We start from the raw sequence: 16,642 nt of genomic DNA, 5'->3' as shown, positions 1-16,642 counted from the left end.
CACATCCCCTCAGGTTCAGAATACTATTTTAAATGCACAAACAAAAATGCAAGCCTCCCTGCTGGCTACGTGGAGTGGGGTTCTACTTCCGTTCTCAGATGGGGACGCTGTCGTTCTATCACTCCACCTCATTTATTCTCTTTCTGTCCAGGCTTCTTCAGTCTCTGATCCCCCTCCAATTTTCTACATACCCCTACCCCCACCACCTCCTTTTCCCTTTCATTCCCCTCACGGTCTTCACATTACACCTCTGCATCCCATATTTCTCTGTATCCCCACTACATCCCCAATTTTCTTCATTACCTCAGTTTTCAATCTAGTTTCCTAACCACAGAATGCAGAGGCTGGCCACTTTCACGGAGGACAGTATGCCTTCAGTCTCACTGGGACCAATAACCATCTTCACCAAGGGCACCATCACTAAGGACACCTGCAAAGGCTGTGTGGAAATGGGGCCATCTTGATTGAGGGCAGCCTGTAAAAATAGAAATGATGGCCAACATTTGAATAAGAGCAAAAGTTCGTTATGAAAGCTGCATGAGCTTTATTTTTAAAAACATACTGACAGTTGGTAACAGGACTTGTCTACATGAATATTTAGTTTGGGGTGGCATGTGAATCTACCACTGTTTGTTAATTTGTTAATGCATTTTATCTGGTCCTCCTTGAAATGGGACTAGATCAAAGAGGGCTCCCTCTCTGCCTTCCCCTTCCCCTCACCCAAAAAAAAATGGTTCAGGTCAATTAAAACATAACTTTGATTTTGACAATTTAAAAAAAATAGTTTTTTTTAATTTTCTAGTCAATAAATTGGTTAAAAGCAGCCTTTTCCCCATGAAAAGTATTTTGTCGAAGGAGTCCCAACCAGATCTAGCTATGAAACATGTCTCAGGTCACAGCACAGCTCAAAACCAGTCCATACTTCACTCTGTTGTGTACTGTATTCCACCTAAACTCCATGCCTTTAGAACAGGAATAGGGGCAACAGCAGGAACAGTGGGAACACATTTGTAAAAGAAACTAAACAATTTAAGTAAGTGCTCACTAGTGTCTAACGCTTGATTAAACTAATCAGCAGAATCATGTAGACATACTAGCCTTCAGCAAAACATGGGTACCCATTTAAATCTGCAGAACTCTTAAACCAAGCTTCATTTCCTTAACCAACAAAGATACCGAAAATCAATGAGGACACCTGGCTTTCCCAACAGGGAAAAGAGGGCTGTCAATTCCTAATTCCTGTCTTGTTTCTAGGCTCAACACTTCCCCCGAAAGCTGATTACTGATTAAAAATCCCAGACAAACTGTAACAGCCCTCCCCAGAAGTATCCTGATTACTTAAAGCATGATTTTTATGATTCAGATGTTTCTTTATCATGTAACATATAATGGCATTAAGGCAGTTTTATGCAGTTAAAGTATACTGTATTATGAATTGAGTTTGTTTTGAAATATAAATTCTTATGTTATCACAGTGCAGCAGTAATTCTTATCCAATTCTATTCTGCTGGCCTGCAGTTTGGTATGTAGAGGACTACTCCACTCAGGGCCTCAAACCCCTCTTTTTAGAAAACATTCCTCTCAAGTCCAAGGCCTGATATTCAATCCCCACTCTCTGAATGAAACCATATACACCATGGCACAGTGGCATACAGGCCCCAACAATTAACCTTAGCTGACAATTAAGAAGACACTAATGGGTCAGTCATCGCTAGATATTGAAAAATTGGAGAGGGTACAAATGAGCCACAGAAGAGATTCAAGGGCTGAAGAAAGTGCCTTAAAGGCTTAAAGGGTTCAATCTGTTCAGGTTATCAAAAAGATCAAGAAGTGTCTTTATCATAGTGTATAAGTACCTTCATGGGGAGAAAATACCATATACGAAAGTATTCTTTAATTTAGTAGAGAAAAAAAGCAGAACAAGAACCAATGACTGAAAGATGAAGCTACATAAATTCAAGTTAAAAGTAATGATTAACCATCAGAACAAGCTACAAAGGGAATGGGGTAGATTCTCCATCTCTTGAAGTCTTAAAATAAGAGTGGATTCCTTTCTGGAAGACATGCTTTGGCCAAATACAAGCTATACTTTGGTTAAGTACAAAGTTATTGGGCTCAATACAGGAGTAACCAGGTGGGAATGTAATGGTGTGTGAGGAACAGGACACAGGCTGTCAAACAAAATTATGTAATGGTCCCTTCTGGCCTTAAACTCTAAGAATTGGAATGCTATCATCACATTGTTTTTATTCTTCCATCACTTTAGCTTCTAAAAAGTTTTGAGTTCATATGACAGTTATTTTAACCTGAAAAATTCCTCCTGACCTTTGTCTTGTCAAGGAAACTGTTCCTTTCTTTATTCCTTGTTTTCTAGTGCCTACATTCTGTTCTTCAAATATAATACTATATGCTATTTTACCTGGGTATTGCGAATAGAGATCTGTCAAGTGGCAGTTCTATCTGATGACTATTCTTCAAACTAACCCAGAGGAACATATGTAAGTGTCAGTATTCCTAGCATGCCCAGTTGATTTTTAGGTATAACAGGTCATATTTAAAATAATAAAAAAAAAATCTTACTGAACTCACCTTTCTGCAGTTGAGAATTTTTTAAAAAACCCTGCCTGGTGAAATTATTCTTCTGTAAGCATTTCATAAGATTATTTTTAGACTTCTTTTTACATTAATATCAAGTCAAGCACGTTCTCAAACAAAAGTTCTTACTCTACGAGTGGAATAGACCTAGTAAAGCAAAGATGCAGAGGTTGTCCAGTGAAATGAAAACAAAACTGAACAATTCCATCAAGAACACAACTGTTTCAATTGTTTTTCCATTTATAAATATATCTATAGATTTTTTTTCAAAACCTTTAGAAGATAAGTAGCGTCATTTACAATCCTCACAATTAAAAGAAAAAAAATTATTGCAACAAAGTCTTCACAGGAGAGAAAGCACAGGAATGGATGTACTAACAATTTCATAAAAGATATTTAACATGCCTCTGACTTCCACAATTAAAACTAATAAAAGCATTTCCTTTTTTCCACCAGCCTTCCTCACCTCTAGCATCAGGCAATGATTTAGTTAGCACGAGTCATTTGTCAGATGATTTACTTAGCACTAGTCATTTAGGATGCCTGAAAGATTCTCTTCATTGAAGGAGCTATGGGCAATATGTTAGTAACTGTCTTAGATATTTATTCTTTTACCATCCTGAAAGGGCAGGGGTCAGAGTCACAGGTGATTATTCTGGTGACCATCGGTGCTTCCATGACTACTTATAGAAATGGACCAAATGTGGGAAAGGGAACATTGTTCACTCCATTTAGTGTTCTCCTTACTGAAATATGACAACACCTCAGCGCAAAAAGTTTTGGGTTCTGGGAACAATTTTCAGTCTCTATGAGTTCATTAGGGTGTGCACCTATGCCATGGGAGTAGAAGTTCTGGGAGGTATTTGGGCAGAGTGGTCAGTCTAATTAGCAGTCATGGTTCTCTAGTAGGGTGCTGGCTACTTGAGGAGTGACAAGACAACTCAAGTCCCCAGTAAACTGATTTAAAGTGAATTGTTGGTAAAGAAATAAATTATACCTAGTTCTTATATAGAGCTTTTCATCAGATCTCCAAGTGCTTTACAAGGAAGGTAAGACTCATCATCCTCCTCCCCATCTTACAGATAGGGAAACTGAGGCACAGGGAGGTGAAGTGACTCACCGAAGGTCACCCAGCAGGACAGTGGCCAAACCAAATAAATTTGTTAGTCTCTAAGGTGCCATAAGTACTCCTTTTCTTCAAACCAGGAATAGCATCCAGGACTCTCAAGACCCAGTCCTGTGCTCTATCCACTAGGCCACATGTACTCCCTAGGATGGATCAGGTTCTCAAGATACAATGAGTGTGCTTGGCACCCTGGATTCTATTCTGTGGTGAAATGGCCAAGTTGGCAGCGCTCCACTCCAGAGTAATGGAAGGTGTGGTTGTGAATGGAAGGTGTTTTGTTTTCCTCAACCAATCTAAAGGGCAGGGGGAAGTGTTAAAAAAAAATCCAGATTCATCCTCCAAACAAGATAATGAACACAGACTTCAAAATAATGGGTTAGCTGCAGGATAGAAGGTTTCCTTGAATTAGAAGTATAGAAGTGAAACCTTTAAACCCTTCAGATTTATGAATGGTTTAAAAGTTTCTGATTTTGGTTGTGAGTCACCTGTGAATGAAGTGTTGTAAGAGCAGTCATTCGTGCAAAAAATATAGCCCACAATGGTAGAAATCTTGAGTCAACAGTTTTTCTGGAGATATTGCCTTTAGGCAAGATTGCAGAAGTCTCACAAGACAAGCTGATCTTGGGAGGTTTCCAAGATCGAAGGCCAAAAGGTCACAAGAACAGTTCTGAAAATTTAAGCACCCTTGATTCTGAACACAAAGCCCTGATTCAGAATTTAATCTGAATCCTAGCTCAAACAGGAATTGTGACAGACCTTCACGGCCCTTTGTTTTCGGTTTTTATTTTATTTAATTTTTTTCTCAGGAATTTATCGGTGTTTATTGCAACAACAACAAAAACAGGTGAAAATCTGTGCAAAAAACTATTAATAATTTTTCTGGGTAAATATCAGGGTTTATTTTGGTGGATGGAAAGAGAGGGGAAAAAGTATTCAGTAGATTAATGCTTTGATGAACGAAATTCAATGTGGTTTGCTGCAGAACTTAAACACAACTCAAAACACAATGCCATCTCTGAGTTTAAGAAAACAATGTATCTCTAATCCCTAAATAAAACTTTTCATTTGAATAAACAATTTATTGTTGTAGACATAGAACTATTAGCCTATAAATATTTACATTTAATAATTGGGCCACACCATTTGCAGTGCATACACTCAACTTCATCCTTTTAGCCTGTTTTTGTTTTTTTTTAAACTTTTGAATATTTCCTTATGTTCTGAAACATGTTTTGATACAGATTTTTGTTTCCTTTCCATTTTAGTGTCAAATCTTTAATTTTTTATCTGCTAACAGCTTGAAATGTGTACGTGGTGGGTATGAGATTCATCAGCACGTTCAGATGCGCCCGCATTTCAGAGTTTGTGCATGCCTGTTTGTTTATTGTGTGTATCTTCTAGACTAATATATGGCCTTACTTCAACAGGCACCTTTACATATACACACAGACTAATGTATTATCATAATACATATATCTCATGTAATGTATTGTATTTTGCTAATAAAACAAGTTTTTTATATATATATTTGAATGATACAAAAGTAGGTTGAAAATCAGAAAAAAAAAATAATCCTTTTTGTAAAGCCCAGGCTTTTTCAGTAAAAATGGGTTTAAACTGAAAATGAAGGGGTTTACAGATATTGCATCCACTTGCAATATTTTTAGGGAATTATATTCTGTTCCATGGGACAAGGGCTCCTTCTGAGATGGAGCAGAATATAATTACCACAGCCCCTCTAGGGTTTAAAAACTGGGGAGGTGATTACAGTGGACCGCTAAGATTTTAAACAGCTCCAGAGAAGTGCCACCCTCCAAGGTAGTTTGCATATCCTGGTTCAAATATGCAGAGGGCTAGGGAAACAAAGAATGGGCTTTTAGTTTAAAAGGTGCAGTTTAACCTGACAGAGGGAAGCTTCGTTTTGATTCAATAAGTGGACATGACTTTTGCCAAGGACAAGCCACTCTGTTTAAGGGTTGGAAAGACTGGAGCCTACCAAGGTCCCCATAGGATTTATGGGTGACTTCTGGTACATTTATTATGTGTGTCAATCCTTTCATTGTTTTTATATCTTCTTTGTACACTTTTTAACCTTGAATAAATGTACCCTGCTTATGGAGGCTATCAGGTCACTGGTAAGAAAGCTGTTATTGTCCTTGGATGGAAACTAAAGAGCAGGGCATTGGATGTTTGTTAGACCTGTTTGCTGAGAATCACAGTGAGATCAAGGGGATTACATCCAAAAATCCCAGTAAGAAGGGAGTTGGACATGGGTCCCTGCCCAGAGAGAGGTAACGTCTAGAGGCCTGAGGAGCATTCTTTAAGCAGACCACATTGGGTGAAGCCAGAGGTGCAGCTACCTTGAAACTATGATATGAAACACTTGCTTCCTTCGCCCATCTCCAACCCAACTGAAGAACCTGCAGATTGCCACACATCTTTGGCTACCATTTCGCCACAACCTAGAAACACGTTTCAGTAATATTGTCCTGCTAAACACCAATATTTGCACTAAAGAAAATGTGAGAAAAAGGGGCTTTTCATGAAAAATGTTGAGGATTTTTTTAAGCCCCAAACTTGATACAATATGGTACAATTTTCAAACTATTCTGTTTGTAATAGTCTCTCTCATTCCTTTTTCTTAATTACTTACTCCCTATCAATAGGCTTAAGAAGAACATGACTACAAAACCCCAAGCTATTTCAATAAGAAAAAAATGTTTTCTAAGAGTGGGACATTTTTAAGACGACTAAATAATTGACATCGAAAACTGAGCCCAAATGCTATAACATATAATCTAAGTCACAATAGACAGGCGAAGTTAGGATTTTCCTTTTGTTCAAATGAATGGGTAACAATCAAGGAAAAGTCATTGTGGTGTGACAAGGAAGAGCTTTTGAATTCAAGATCTAGTTTTTCATTTGATCAAACAGCTTGTCCTCACAATACACTTTGTTAATCCCCAGGTTCTTCTGAATGAACTTTTCCAGCAACCAACCAAAATCATTAGACAGATAAAAATCTGCCAGCCATAGTATTTGCAATGTCATTTGCTTAAATACATAATGATAGAGTGTTATAGTCAAAAAGTACAGTTGGGTCTGAAATGGCCAAAAGTTGATAACTAAATTAAACTAGAACTCCTGTTTCATATAGCCTGGATCTAGAGAGCTGGTAAACTTCTTTAGAAGAGACAATGTCTCTTGCACCTACCACATTAATCAGGATGTGAAAAAGGGAGAGAGAAGTATCGGAGGCAAATAAATTATAGACTATTGTATAAGTCCCGATATTTCAAATCTAGAAGAAACAGGATAAGGCAGACATTTAAGCCCTTTCAATCACATTGGGGGGCATGCATCATTGTTCATGTCCCGCTCCCCATCGGTACCCGGCCCAGGAAGCTAATGATTCAACCAAGAGACCAAATTTGGTGATGAATCCTAGTCATGTGCCCCTGGGGTGTGTTGTGAATACACTAAGATGACAGTCACATTTAGTTCAAGTCTACGTAATAGAGCCAGTGGATACCTCAGATACACACTCTCAGAGCAATGGCAATCAATTATCATATTTATCCTGCTTGCAACAGCAGATTTAAAAAGAAATTAGTGTAACTGAGAGTCAATGCAAAGCTGTACACGTGTGTTCAGCCCTCTCAGTGGCACTCAGTACAAGGAGAGTCTGAACTGCAGGCAGTTTTTAATAATTTAAAGTAACTGTAGACAATGCCAGAAAAGAGGAACAGAATCTGTACACCACGAGAGAATGTATTGTGCATACAAAAATCAAAAAGTTGGCAGCCAAAAGTATTTGTACATTATTAGTACATGCTTATCTTAAGTGAAATTCAGTTCAGAGGGATTATCTCACTATTTTTTAGTGTTTTTAGTATTAACACTAGGATAACTACAGGTTTCAGAGTAACAGCCATGTTAGTCTGTATACTCAAATAAATTGGTTAGTCTCTAAGGTGCCACAAGTACTCCTTTTCTTTTTTTAGGATAACTAGTCACCCAGCAATTTATAAGGAATAGACTATATCAGTATTCAGAGTAACAGCCATGTTAGTCTGTATTTGCAAAAAGAAAAGGAGTACTTGTGGCACCTTGTGCCACAAGTACTCCTTTTCTTTTTACTATATCAGTACTGAGCACAAGTGTGCAGAAACAGGAGTATTTTCTGCCAGTGCCTAGACTGTGTTATACACAAAAATCATGGTCTTTCCTCTAAAGAGAAACAGGAATTAGATCATAATAAATTGTTATTGTAAAGAGAGCTCAATAAATACAAAGATTCACAACTATTTTCAGGAAAAAATGTGGCAGATTTGGTCCACTGTTATCCCTAGGGTCACATTAGTCATTGTGCACTAGCATTTGCACAACCAAGTGTTTGCAAAGCTGGTGAAATTCAAGGTTTCTTGACAAATGATCATTTGTCTGAAAATTCAAATTGAATGTGTGATTTTTTGCTGTTCTCCTGCAGAGTTGGTTGACAAAATTTCAAAGCTTTTTAGCTAGAAAAGGACACCAGAATCGGTTTGTTACAATGGTGGAGCTTGGTACAAGAGGAAGCAATCCAAGTTATCTAGAGTTGACCTGTGCCTTTGGGAGAGGAGGAATAAGTCCGCTGTAGGGATGTTAAAGAGTTGTTCACTCTAGAACTACAGTGAATTGATTTTAATCACACAATTTGGGGCTGCAGCTGGAGAATTGGACAGGCGGGAATTATTTTAGTTGCAGCCATAAACACTCAAAGAGACTCAGGCTGACAGCAACAGATGGGGGTCCCTCTGGTTTTGGAAAATTTTGTTGCCAAGAGGACAAAGCATCAGTAATTTGGGACCTGTAAACGTCTTTCTTTTAGAGTTTGCCTTTTAATAAAACAACCCTAGAAAGATTGCAATAAAAATTGGATAGTATCTGGTGGAGAAAATGTGGCACTGGTCACATTCTCATCTATCTACTCTGGATTGTTTGTGGACTAATTTTATTGTCTCTGTAGGCTTTTGTACTTCTTAACATTGATTTTTAAATGGGAAAAACCCTCAAGTTTGTGTGCACTTGTAGGTGAGGAGTAAAATTTTCAAAAGCAGCAAATTCCATTTTGAAAAATGTCTTAGGCACTTTGGAACCTAAATCCCATTGAAAGTTAATGGGATTAGGCACCCACATTACTTAGATACACTTGACAATTTTATCCAGAGTTTTTTGGGTTTATATCCTTAAGTGTTCACAATTCAGTTGAACTAATATTATTTTTAAATGTTACTGTGGAACTGCATTGTAAGATTTTCCTCCACAAAAGTTTAGGTGTAATTTGTAACAAGAGTCTTGTTAAAGTCTTAGAAAAGATTGATACATAAACTTGCTGGGACAGGGACCATTTGTGTGTGTATGGTACCTAGTATAACGGGGCTCCGGCATTCATACTGAGAATCAATTTAGAGTGAAACCTGAGTTAATCATTCTTGCTCAGAGCCCCTCAGAACTCTTTGAAAAGTTGTGAGAAGCTTTTCTAAGACTAGACTAGTCTACTGCCCAATGGGCCATCCCCATGGGTTGTAGATTATCACACAGCCTGGCCCACTATCTGTAACCCTCATATCTTGCTGGAATCTAAGATATTTAGTTATAAAAAATATAGTATTTGTGCATTTGAAATTTTAGATCTACGAGGCAAATGTTAGATCTACGAGACAAACCTTTCATTACAGTTTTGGGAATGCCGTGCTCTAAAGAAGTATAGTAAGTAAGTTCACTCAGTGAATAAATAAAATTCCTCATTAGTGTCTCTTGATAAGTCATATGTTGTAAATATAGCGGTTACTCAAACGATCCAGCTTTAGTATAACAGTGCACAAGTTATTTTTGTCCATAAATTTTATCCTGCACAAAGCATACAAATATTATCTGATTCAGACAAAAGAGATTTTAAAAATATAGGACCAGAACCAAAGTTGGTGTAAATTCGTGTAGCTTCACTAAAGTCAATGGCACTATACCAGTTCATGCCAGCTGAAAACACTGGTCCATCATCTTCAAGCACAGATTCAAGATGGTGGCAGGGTTATCAGGCAACACTGGATCCGGATTTGATTCAGGGCACGGAGGACCCTGGGCCCCATTCAGAAATGCTGTGTGAGGTGGCACAAGTTAGCCTCTTATTTTTAGACTCCTTAACACTAAGTTACTGATGTTTAACAGAGTCTATGTTCATGTAGCTTCAAGGTTAGTGAGCCAGGAAAAAGAATAAGCCTGATCAGATTCCTCACTATTTTGCATGATGTTTTACACATTATTGTGGTTCCTGAGGCCCAAAGCCATTGTTGCCCTGCACCTTCTGTAGTGATCACCCAGTGCAAAGAGAGTGTTTACACCAAGCCAGAATGGTAGCATTTTACTTCCACTTTGCACTGGTGTACATAACTACAAGGTGTTGGGCAACAATTAATCAGGTCCATGGTGTGCAAGTTACAGTAAATTAGATTCCCTTACCCACAAGTAAAGTGGGTGCAAACAGACGTAGGCAGTCAGTGTAAATCTCTGCATTGCCACCCACCAATCTATCCTCCCCACAACGTCTAGATGCAATACTATTAATATCGGCTTCCAGGCAACTTGTCTCCTCATGTCTATCTGTTCCATTCTCCTTAAGGCTTTCTTTCTCTCTTTCTCCCACTTATGCTTCTATTCCTTTTTCATGCTACTAGCTAATCCTAGTACAGACTCTCTTTGCTTGGATGCAAGGCAAGCATGCTCTCCCAATACCTTTTCCAACCTTTTAGCTAACTCTGTCATTTAAGAAAGACACATTAATCTTAGATTAACAGGTCAAAGTACAGGGGGAGGAGATTTTAGTGTGTTGGCTGGGCATGGGAGATGAGCACAGAAGTCAATATATTTATATGCTTGAGAAAAGATAGGCTGATTTGGTTTCTTTTTTTTTTTTAATCGTTTTAAGTGGCAAGCTTTTACATAGGGTTTAATGTGAATCTGATGGGGAATGGAAGTCTGCAACCTGGTGGGTGTGATGCAGGGTGTGTATTTTTTTAAGTAAAACATAATTTGCTACTGGCAAAGCATAGTTAAATACCGTGGAAATTTACAGGGTGATTTTATTTAGTTATTTTCGTCTGAAATGTTGAGTCTTAAGTTGCAAGAAATTCCACTGGATAATACAAAGTATTTAATAGGAAGACACCTGCCCTAGACTTCCCATTTTATACAATAACAGAGACTTTATCTGTCAGACCTATAGGATGACATTTATGGGGATGGGAAAACCATATATTTTCACATTCATAATTTTTCTTAGTGAGCTACAGACCTGCTCTGAGACATGGTATGCTCAACACACTATTGACACCATAAAATAAAAAATACCAAATCACAAGAACCTAAAACTTTTCACAGGAATGTTTCAGTTTCAACAGCATTTTAGTCAGGGGTAGGATGTGTGTGTCCATCCATCCAGTACCTCAGCGGTGAGGGCACTTAGCTGGGATGTGGGAGACCAAGGTTCAAATTCCTGCTCTGAATCAGGCAAAGTGGGGACTTGAACCTGTATCTCCCACATCTCAACTAAGTGTCCTGAGCTATTGGGGTGGCAAGAGACTGGGTTACACACTCCCTTTTTTGGTGAGTTTCAGAAGAAAGGTCTCATTTTCTATTGATGCAGAACAGGAACATAAGAATGGTCATACTGGCACAGGCCACTGGTAACTGCTGATAGTGTGGGGAGGTGGGGGCACAATGGCAGCCCCATCCCCTACCATGGTCAGCTTCCTGGTGATTGCCCAGGCACCCTCCAGCAACATCCTCTTGACTACGGTGTACCCCTGTTCACGGCACCCAGGGTGGTCGCCAGGGACGGCCCTAGACTAGCTGCCAGCAACTGGCACTCTAGGCAAACCATGCAATCGGCACCTCAAACACCAAGGTTTTTGGTAAACTGGGAAACATTTTGCGTCTTTTTTCCTTATAATGTTTTTTAAGCGTTTTTTCTTTAAACAGAGGCTTAATTATTTGGTTTGTTCCTCCGTCCGTCCAACCAATGTTTCTGAGATCAGATAAAATAGAGACACGAAATTTTCAGAATAGATTTGTACACAACAGCTAGATGATATTTCAGTCCGATTTCAAATGCATTAAAAATGCATTAAAAATTTTAATTTTAATTATAATTTTTATTATTACAAATCCAAAATCATCCATTACACTATCCTGCTTTAACTGCCATTACCACCACATCCAATATAGAAAGAAATAAGAAAGCTCTTCAATGAACTTTAACCTGTATTTAAAAAACACTCTGAATAAAAAACATTCTGTGCTCTTAAAACATGACTTTTCTTGCTTTAAGTTTTGAAAATTCAGTCACTAGTTCTTTTAGATCCAGTTTTCCAGCTATTTCATGCTCTACTGACATTGTGGCAAGTCCAACAAGTCTCTCTTATACCATTATTGAACGCAGATATGTTTTTATCAATTTTAACTTTGAGATGCTACGTTCCCCACTTGCTACGGAAACTGGCAATGTTAAAAGAATGCATAGAGCTATAAAAATGTTTGGAAAACTGTCCGAGAGTTTATTTTCACAAACTCCAGTACTTCAGGTTTGGAATGTTTCTTAAGTCAACCTAAAAAAGCCTGAAGCTCACTACACAAATCTGTAGCATCAATGTCTTTTGAATTTTCATGAGTCAATGCTGACTCCAGTTTTATACAAAATTCTCTTATCTGTTTTGCAGTTTTCTTTTGCAAGCTGTGGATATCATATAGAAAGCCAAATACTGAATCTAGCTGCTGCATCTGTTGAAATCTTTCATCAACTGAGTGAATAGCAGTATCAAGAACTGAGAAGTAGAAATTCACTTTGAACATTTGTTTTGGGTTCTGAATGGGTGTGTCTCGTCCTTCATATGAAAACTGCTGTATCTTTTGCCAAATGCGAACTGGCTCTGGTTCAAATTCTGTCAGAAAGTCTATTTCTTCAGCAAGCTTGAGAGAATCGACCAGCATTCTTTCGAACCCTTCATCACTTCTGAATTCCTCCAGAATATTTTTAGTTTGCTGCAGTTTTTGAATAGCAGAATGTACGTTCAAGTTCTTTTCCTGAAGCTGCTTACTAGTAAGGTTAATCTCGAAAAGGATATTATACCACAAAATGAGTGAAGTCACAAATTTGAACTTGGAAAAGCCATTTGCAAGAGCTTCAGCATCTGAATGTGCCGTATTGCCAGATGATCTAGTAAAGGTAGTATCATCAGAAATTTCAATTAGGGCATCATAAATGTTTCCAAGTTAATAGCGAAGAGGCTTCAAAGCATCAATGAGACTCTTGTCTGACTAAATGATTTCACAGTTAGAGAATTCAGTTAGAGAATGGCGAGTCAGAATCTCCCAATGGCGTGTTGGGCCTGAGAAAAACACATAAACATGTTACACCAGGTCAAAGAAACTGCTTGCCTCCAAACAGCATCTAGCAGCATCATTGACAACCAAATTCAGAGAATGCACACTGCAAGGAACGAAAAAGGCCCTAGGATTGATTTCCATCATTCTCCTTTGAACATCATTGTCTTTACCCTTCTTATTACTCCCATTATCATAGCCTTGGCCACGTAAGTTTTCAACAGATAATGACATCATTTCAAGCTCTTGTAGAATAGTTTCAGTCATAAATGCTCCAGTCATCTCCTTCAGTGGTACAAAACCCAAAAAATGTTCCTTTATGAACACTTCAACATTATCTTCATCTGCAGACTTTTCCATATCCACAAAATGAATGATCATCATTATTTGTTCAACATGACTCACATCTGGTGTACAGTCCAGTATTTTTGAAAAGTATTTTGCAGAATGGGCAGCTTCTACAATTTTCTTTTTAATGGCATTTGGTAGGATTTGAATCAGTTCATTGTGCATATTTTTTCCTAAGTAATGAACCTGTGTTTCATGATCAGTTATTTTACATAGATGCTCCTTCATGACTGGACCAAACGAAGCTAGGTATTCAACAAATTTTAAAAAGTTTCCATTACCTGGTGTGTATAATTTCTCATTTCTACCGCAGCCACAGAATGCTAAATGTTGCCCACCGAGAATTCTCACTAAAGCAATCAGATGCTCTAATATTTGTTGCCAATATTCTTCTTTTTCCTTGATCACACGTACATTTTCTTCATCTACAGTGTTTCCTTTTTTCCAATTTTGAAAACATTCCAAATGTTCTGTACTTCTTTCATGTGAAGAGAGAATTGAAGATATGTTTTTCCAGTCCTTCGAACCATTTTCGGTAAGTAATGTACCAATTGTTTGATTTCTAAACAACTTGCAGCAAAAGCAAAACACAGGGTCCTTCAACACTGAATATTGTAACCAGTTTCGATGAATTTCTTCCCCATTAATAGGTTTCAGAATAACAGCCATGTTAGTCTGTATTCGCAAAAAGAAAAGGAGTACTTGTGGCACCTTAGAGACTAACCAATTTATTTGAGCATAAGCTTTTGTGAGCTACAGCATCCGATGAAGTGAGCTGTAGCTCATGAAAGCTTATGCTCAAATAAATTGGTTAGTCTCTAGGGTGCCACAAGTACTCCTTTTCTTTTTCCCCCATTTATGAGTTTCCTCTTGTAATGCTGAGAAGAGAATTTTCTTTTATTTCCATCCTTCGGGAAGGGAAATTCATGAACTTGTTTGGGTCCATGTTCCATGAGAATTTGCCGCACACTGTCATCACATCTAGGCTATGAAGCTGGGTCCCTATACTGTAACTTGTTTGTAACTTCCTTTCTTCCTTCTACTTCATTTACTTCAATTTCTGCATGTGTCTCTGAAGGTGAATAAATTTTCTCCACTTCCATATCAGTCTGATGCTGTGAGCTGCCTTCACCTAGAAGTAAGTTTCCATCATCTTGAGTTTCCACACTGCTTTTTTGTGGATGTGAGCTACCCTCATCTCGAAGTAATATAACTTCATCTTGATGTTCCAAATTGCTTCCATGTGGATGTGAGCTAACCTCCTCTCCAAGTAAAATTCCTTCATCTGGATGCTGTAAACTGCTTCCATCTTTATTTAGATTAAAGAGAAGATATTTTAGGAAGGATCCCTGCTGTTTTGCTTGGTCCTTTTCCTTTTCAGCCTTTCATTTACAATACTCAGCTCCTGAGGGTTTTCTTTTTCCTCTTTCTGCCACGGGTCATTTGAATATTGTTATGTACTGTGCTCCCAACTGCAAGCATTATAGCGTTAAGGATGGCTGACACACCCACCACATGGCTGGCAATTTAAACCACATTGCAGCCATCCCAACATGTCTTTTCACTGCTTAAAGGTTCAATGATTAGTAACATACAGCATTTACAACATACAATGATAGTTACAGCATTTACATGGAAACAAAATGACCGTTTTCGATGGTATAACCCAACACCGGTTGTTTGGAAAGTAATCCCCTTCCTCACTGTTACCCGCTTGGAGTGTGACATCATCACTTTCGTAGTCTATTAAGTGTTAACGCTGTTATTTTTCTTTTATGGACCTTATTTATTACATGTGAACCAGTTATAACAAAGAAAAGTTCATAATTATACAGCCCAATAATAATGCTAAGGTTTAATAATGCTTAAAGATACTCACATTTTGGATTTATAATGCTGAAAGATGTTATTCTTTATTCTTTGGCACCAAGAAACACAATTTCCACAGTATTAGTTTGATTCTTAACCATCTACCTGCGACGTGTTAAAATGACCGTTTGACATGTATCAACTCATGATATCTTCACTCTACATGAATGTCCAGCTATGCGACAATGATGTATATTCGAGTTAGGTGTCACTAGCATTGCAGCTCTTGCTGCTGGCGGTTTCATTGTGGCTGAGTTATTGCTTATCAAAATTGTGGAGTGGGTCATCTTGACTACATTGCAAATTGAAAAAAAAGTTGCTAAAATATTATTTATTTTTGCAGTAAATAAAAGATTTGACATATTAATTAATTCTCAGAAATGTAGAGAAATTAATTATAATTCATATTCCCTCTGTATGCGCACAGGAATTAAAATAATGACATCTTCATTATTTTATTTGCATTTTTTTCATCTTTTTCATTTCTTTTTATTTGATTTTTTCTCTTGAATTTGGCACCCCATTTACCTTGGCACCGTAGGCGACCACCTAGTTTGCCTATATGGACGGGCTGCCCCTGGTGGTTGCCCATGTTGCCCACCCTTAAAGGCTGGCCCTTCCAGCATTGGCCTTAGGGAAAATGGTGCTCTGGGAGAACTTGCATTTTAGTAGCCTGGCCCCCACTGCGTCCCCCCAGACCCTCACCCCTCCCCATAGCCCCTGGCCTCCGTGGTCCCCCAATCCTTCCCTGGCCCTTGCTGCCTGCCCGGGGTCCCCAATGAGCCTGGTACTAAAGTTAGATTTATAGGCCTGTAACTGCCAGCATCACCTCTGAAGCCTTTTTTTAAAATCAGCATCGCATTAGCTCTCTTCTAGTCATCTGGTAGAGGCAGATTTAAGGGATAGTTTACATACCACAGTCAGTACTTCTGCAATTTCATATTTGAGTTCCTTCAGAACTCTTGGATGAATACCATCTGGTCCTGGTGACTTATTACTGTTTAATTTATCAATCAATTTGTTCCAAAACTGCCTTTATTGACACCTTAATCTGGGATAGTTCCTCAGATTTGTCACCTCAGAAGAATGACTCACACGTGGGACTCTCCCTCACATCCTCTGCAGTAAAGACTGATGCAAAGAATTAATTTAGCTTCTCTGTAATTGCCTTGTCTTCTTTGAGTGTTCCTTAGCACCTTGATCATTCAGCGGCCCCACTGATTGTTTGGCAAACTTCCTGCTTCTGATACATCCAACAAAAAAAAAAGTATTGTTTTTTGTATC

The sequence above is a fragment of the Lepidochelys olivacea genome (genome assembly GCF_965140295.1).
Source record: "Lepidochelys olivacea isolate rLepOli2 genome assembly, chromosome: 1".
Lineage (NCBI taxonomy): Eukaryota > Metazoa > Chordata > Testudines > Cheloniidae > Lepidochelys > Lepidochelys olivacea.
This window is presented reverse-complemented; position numbering follows the sequence as displayed.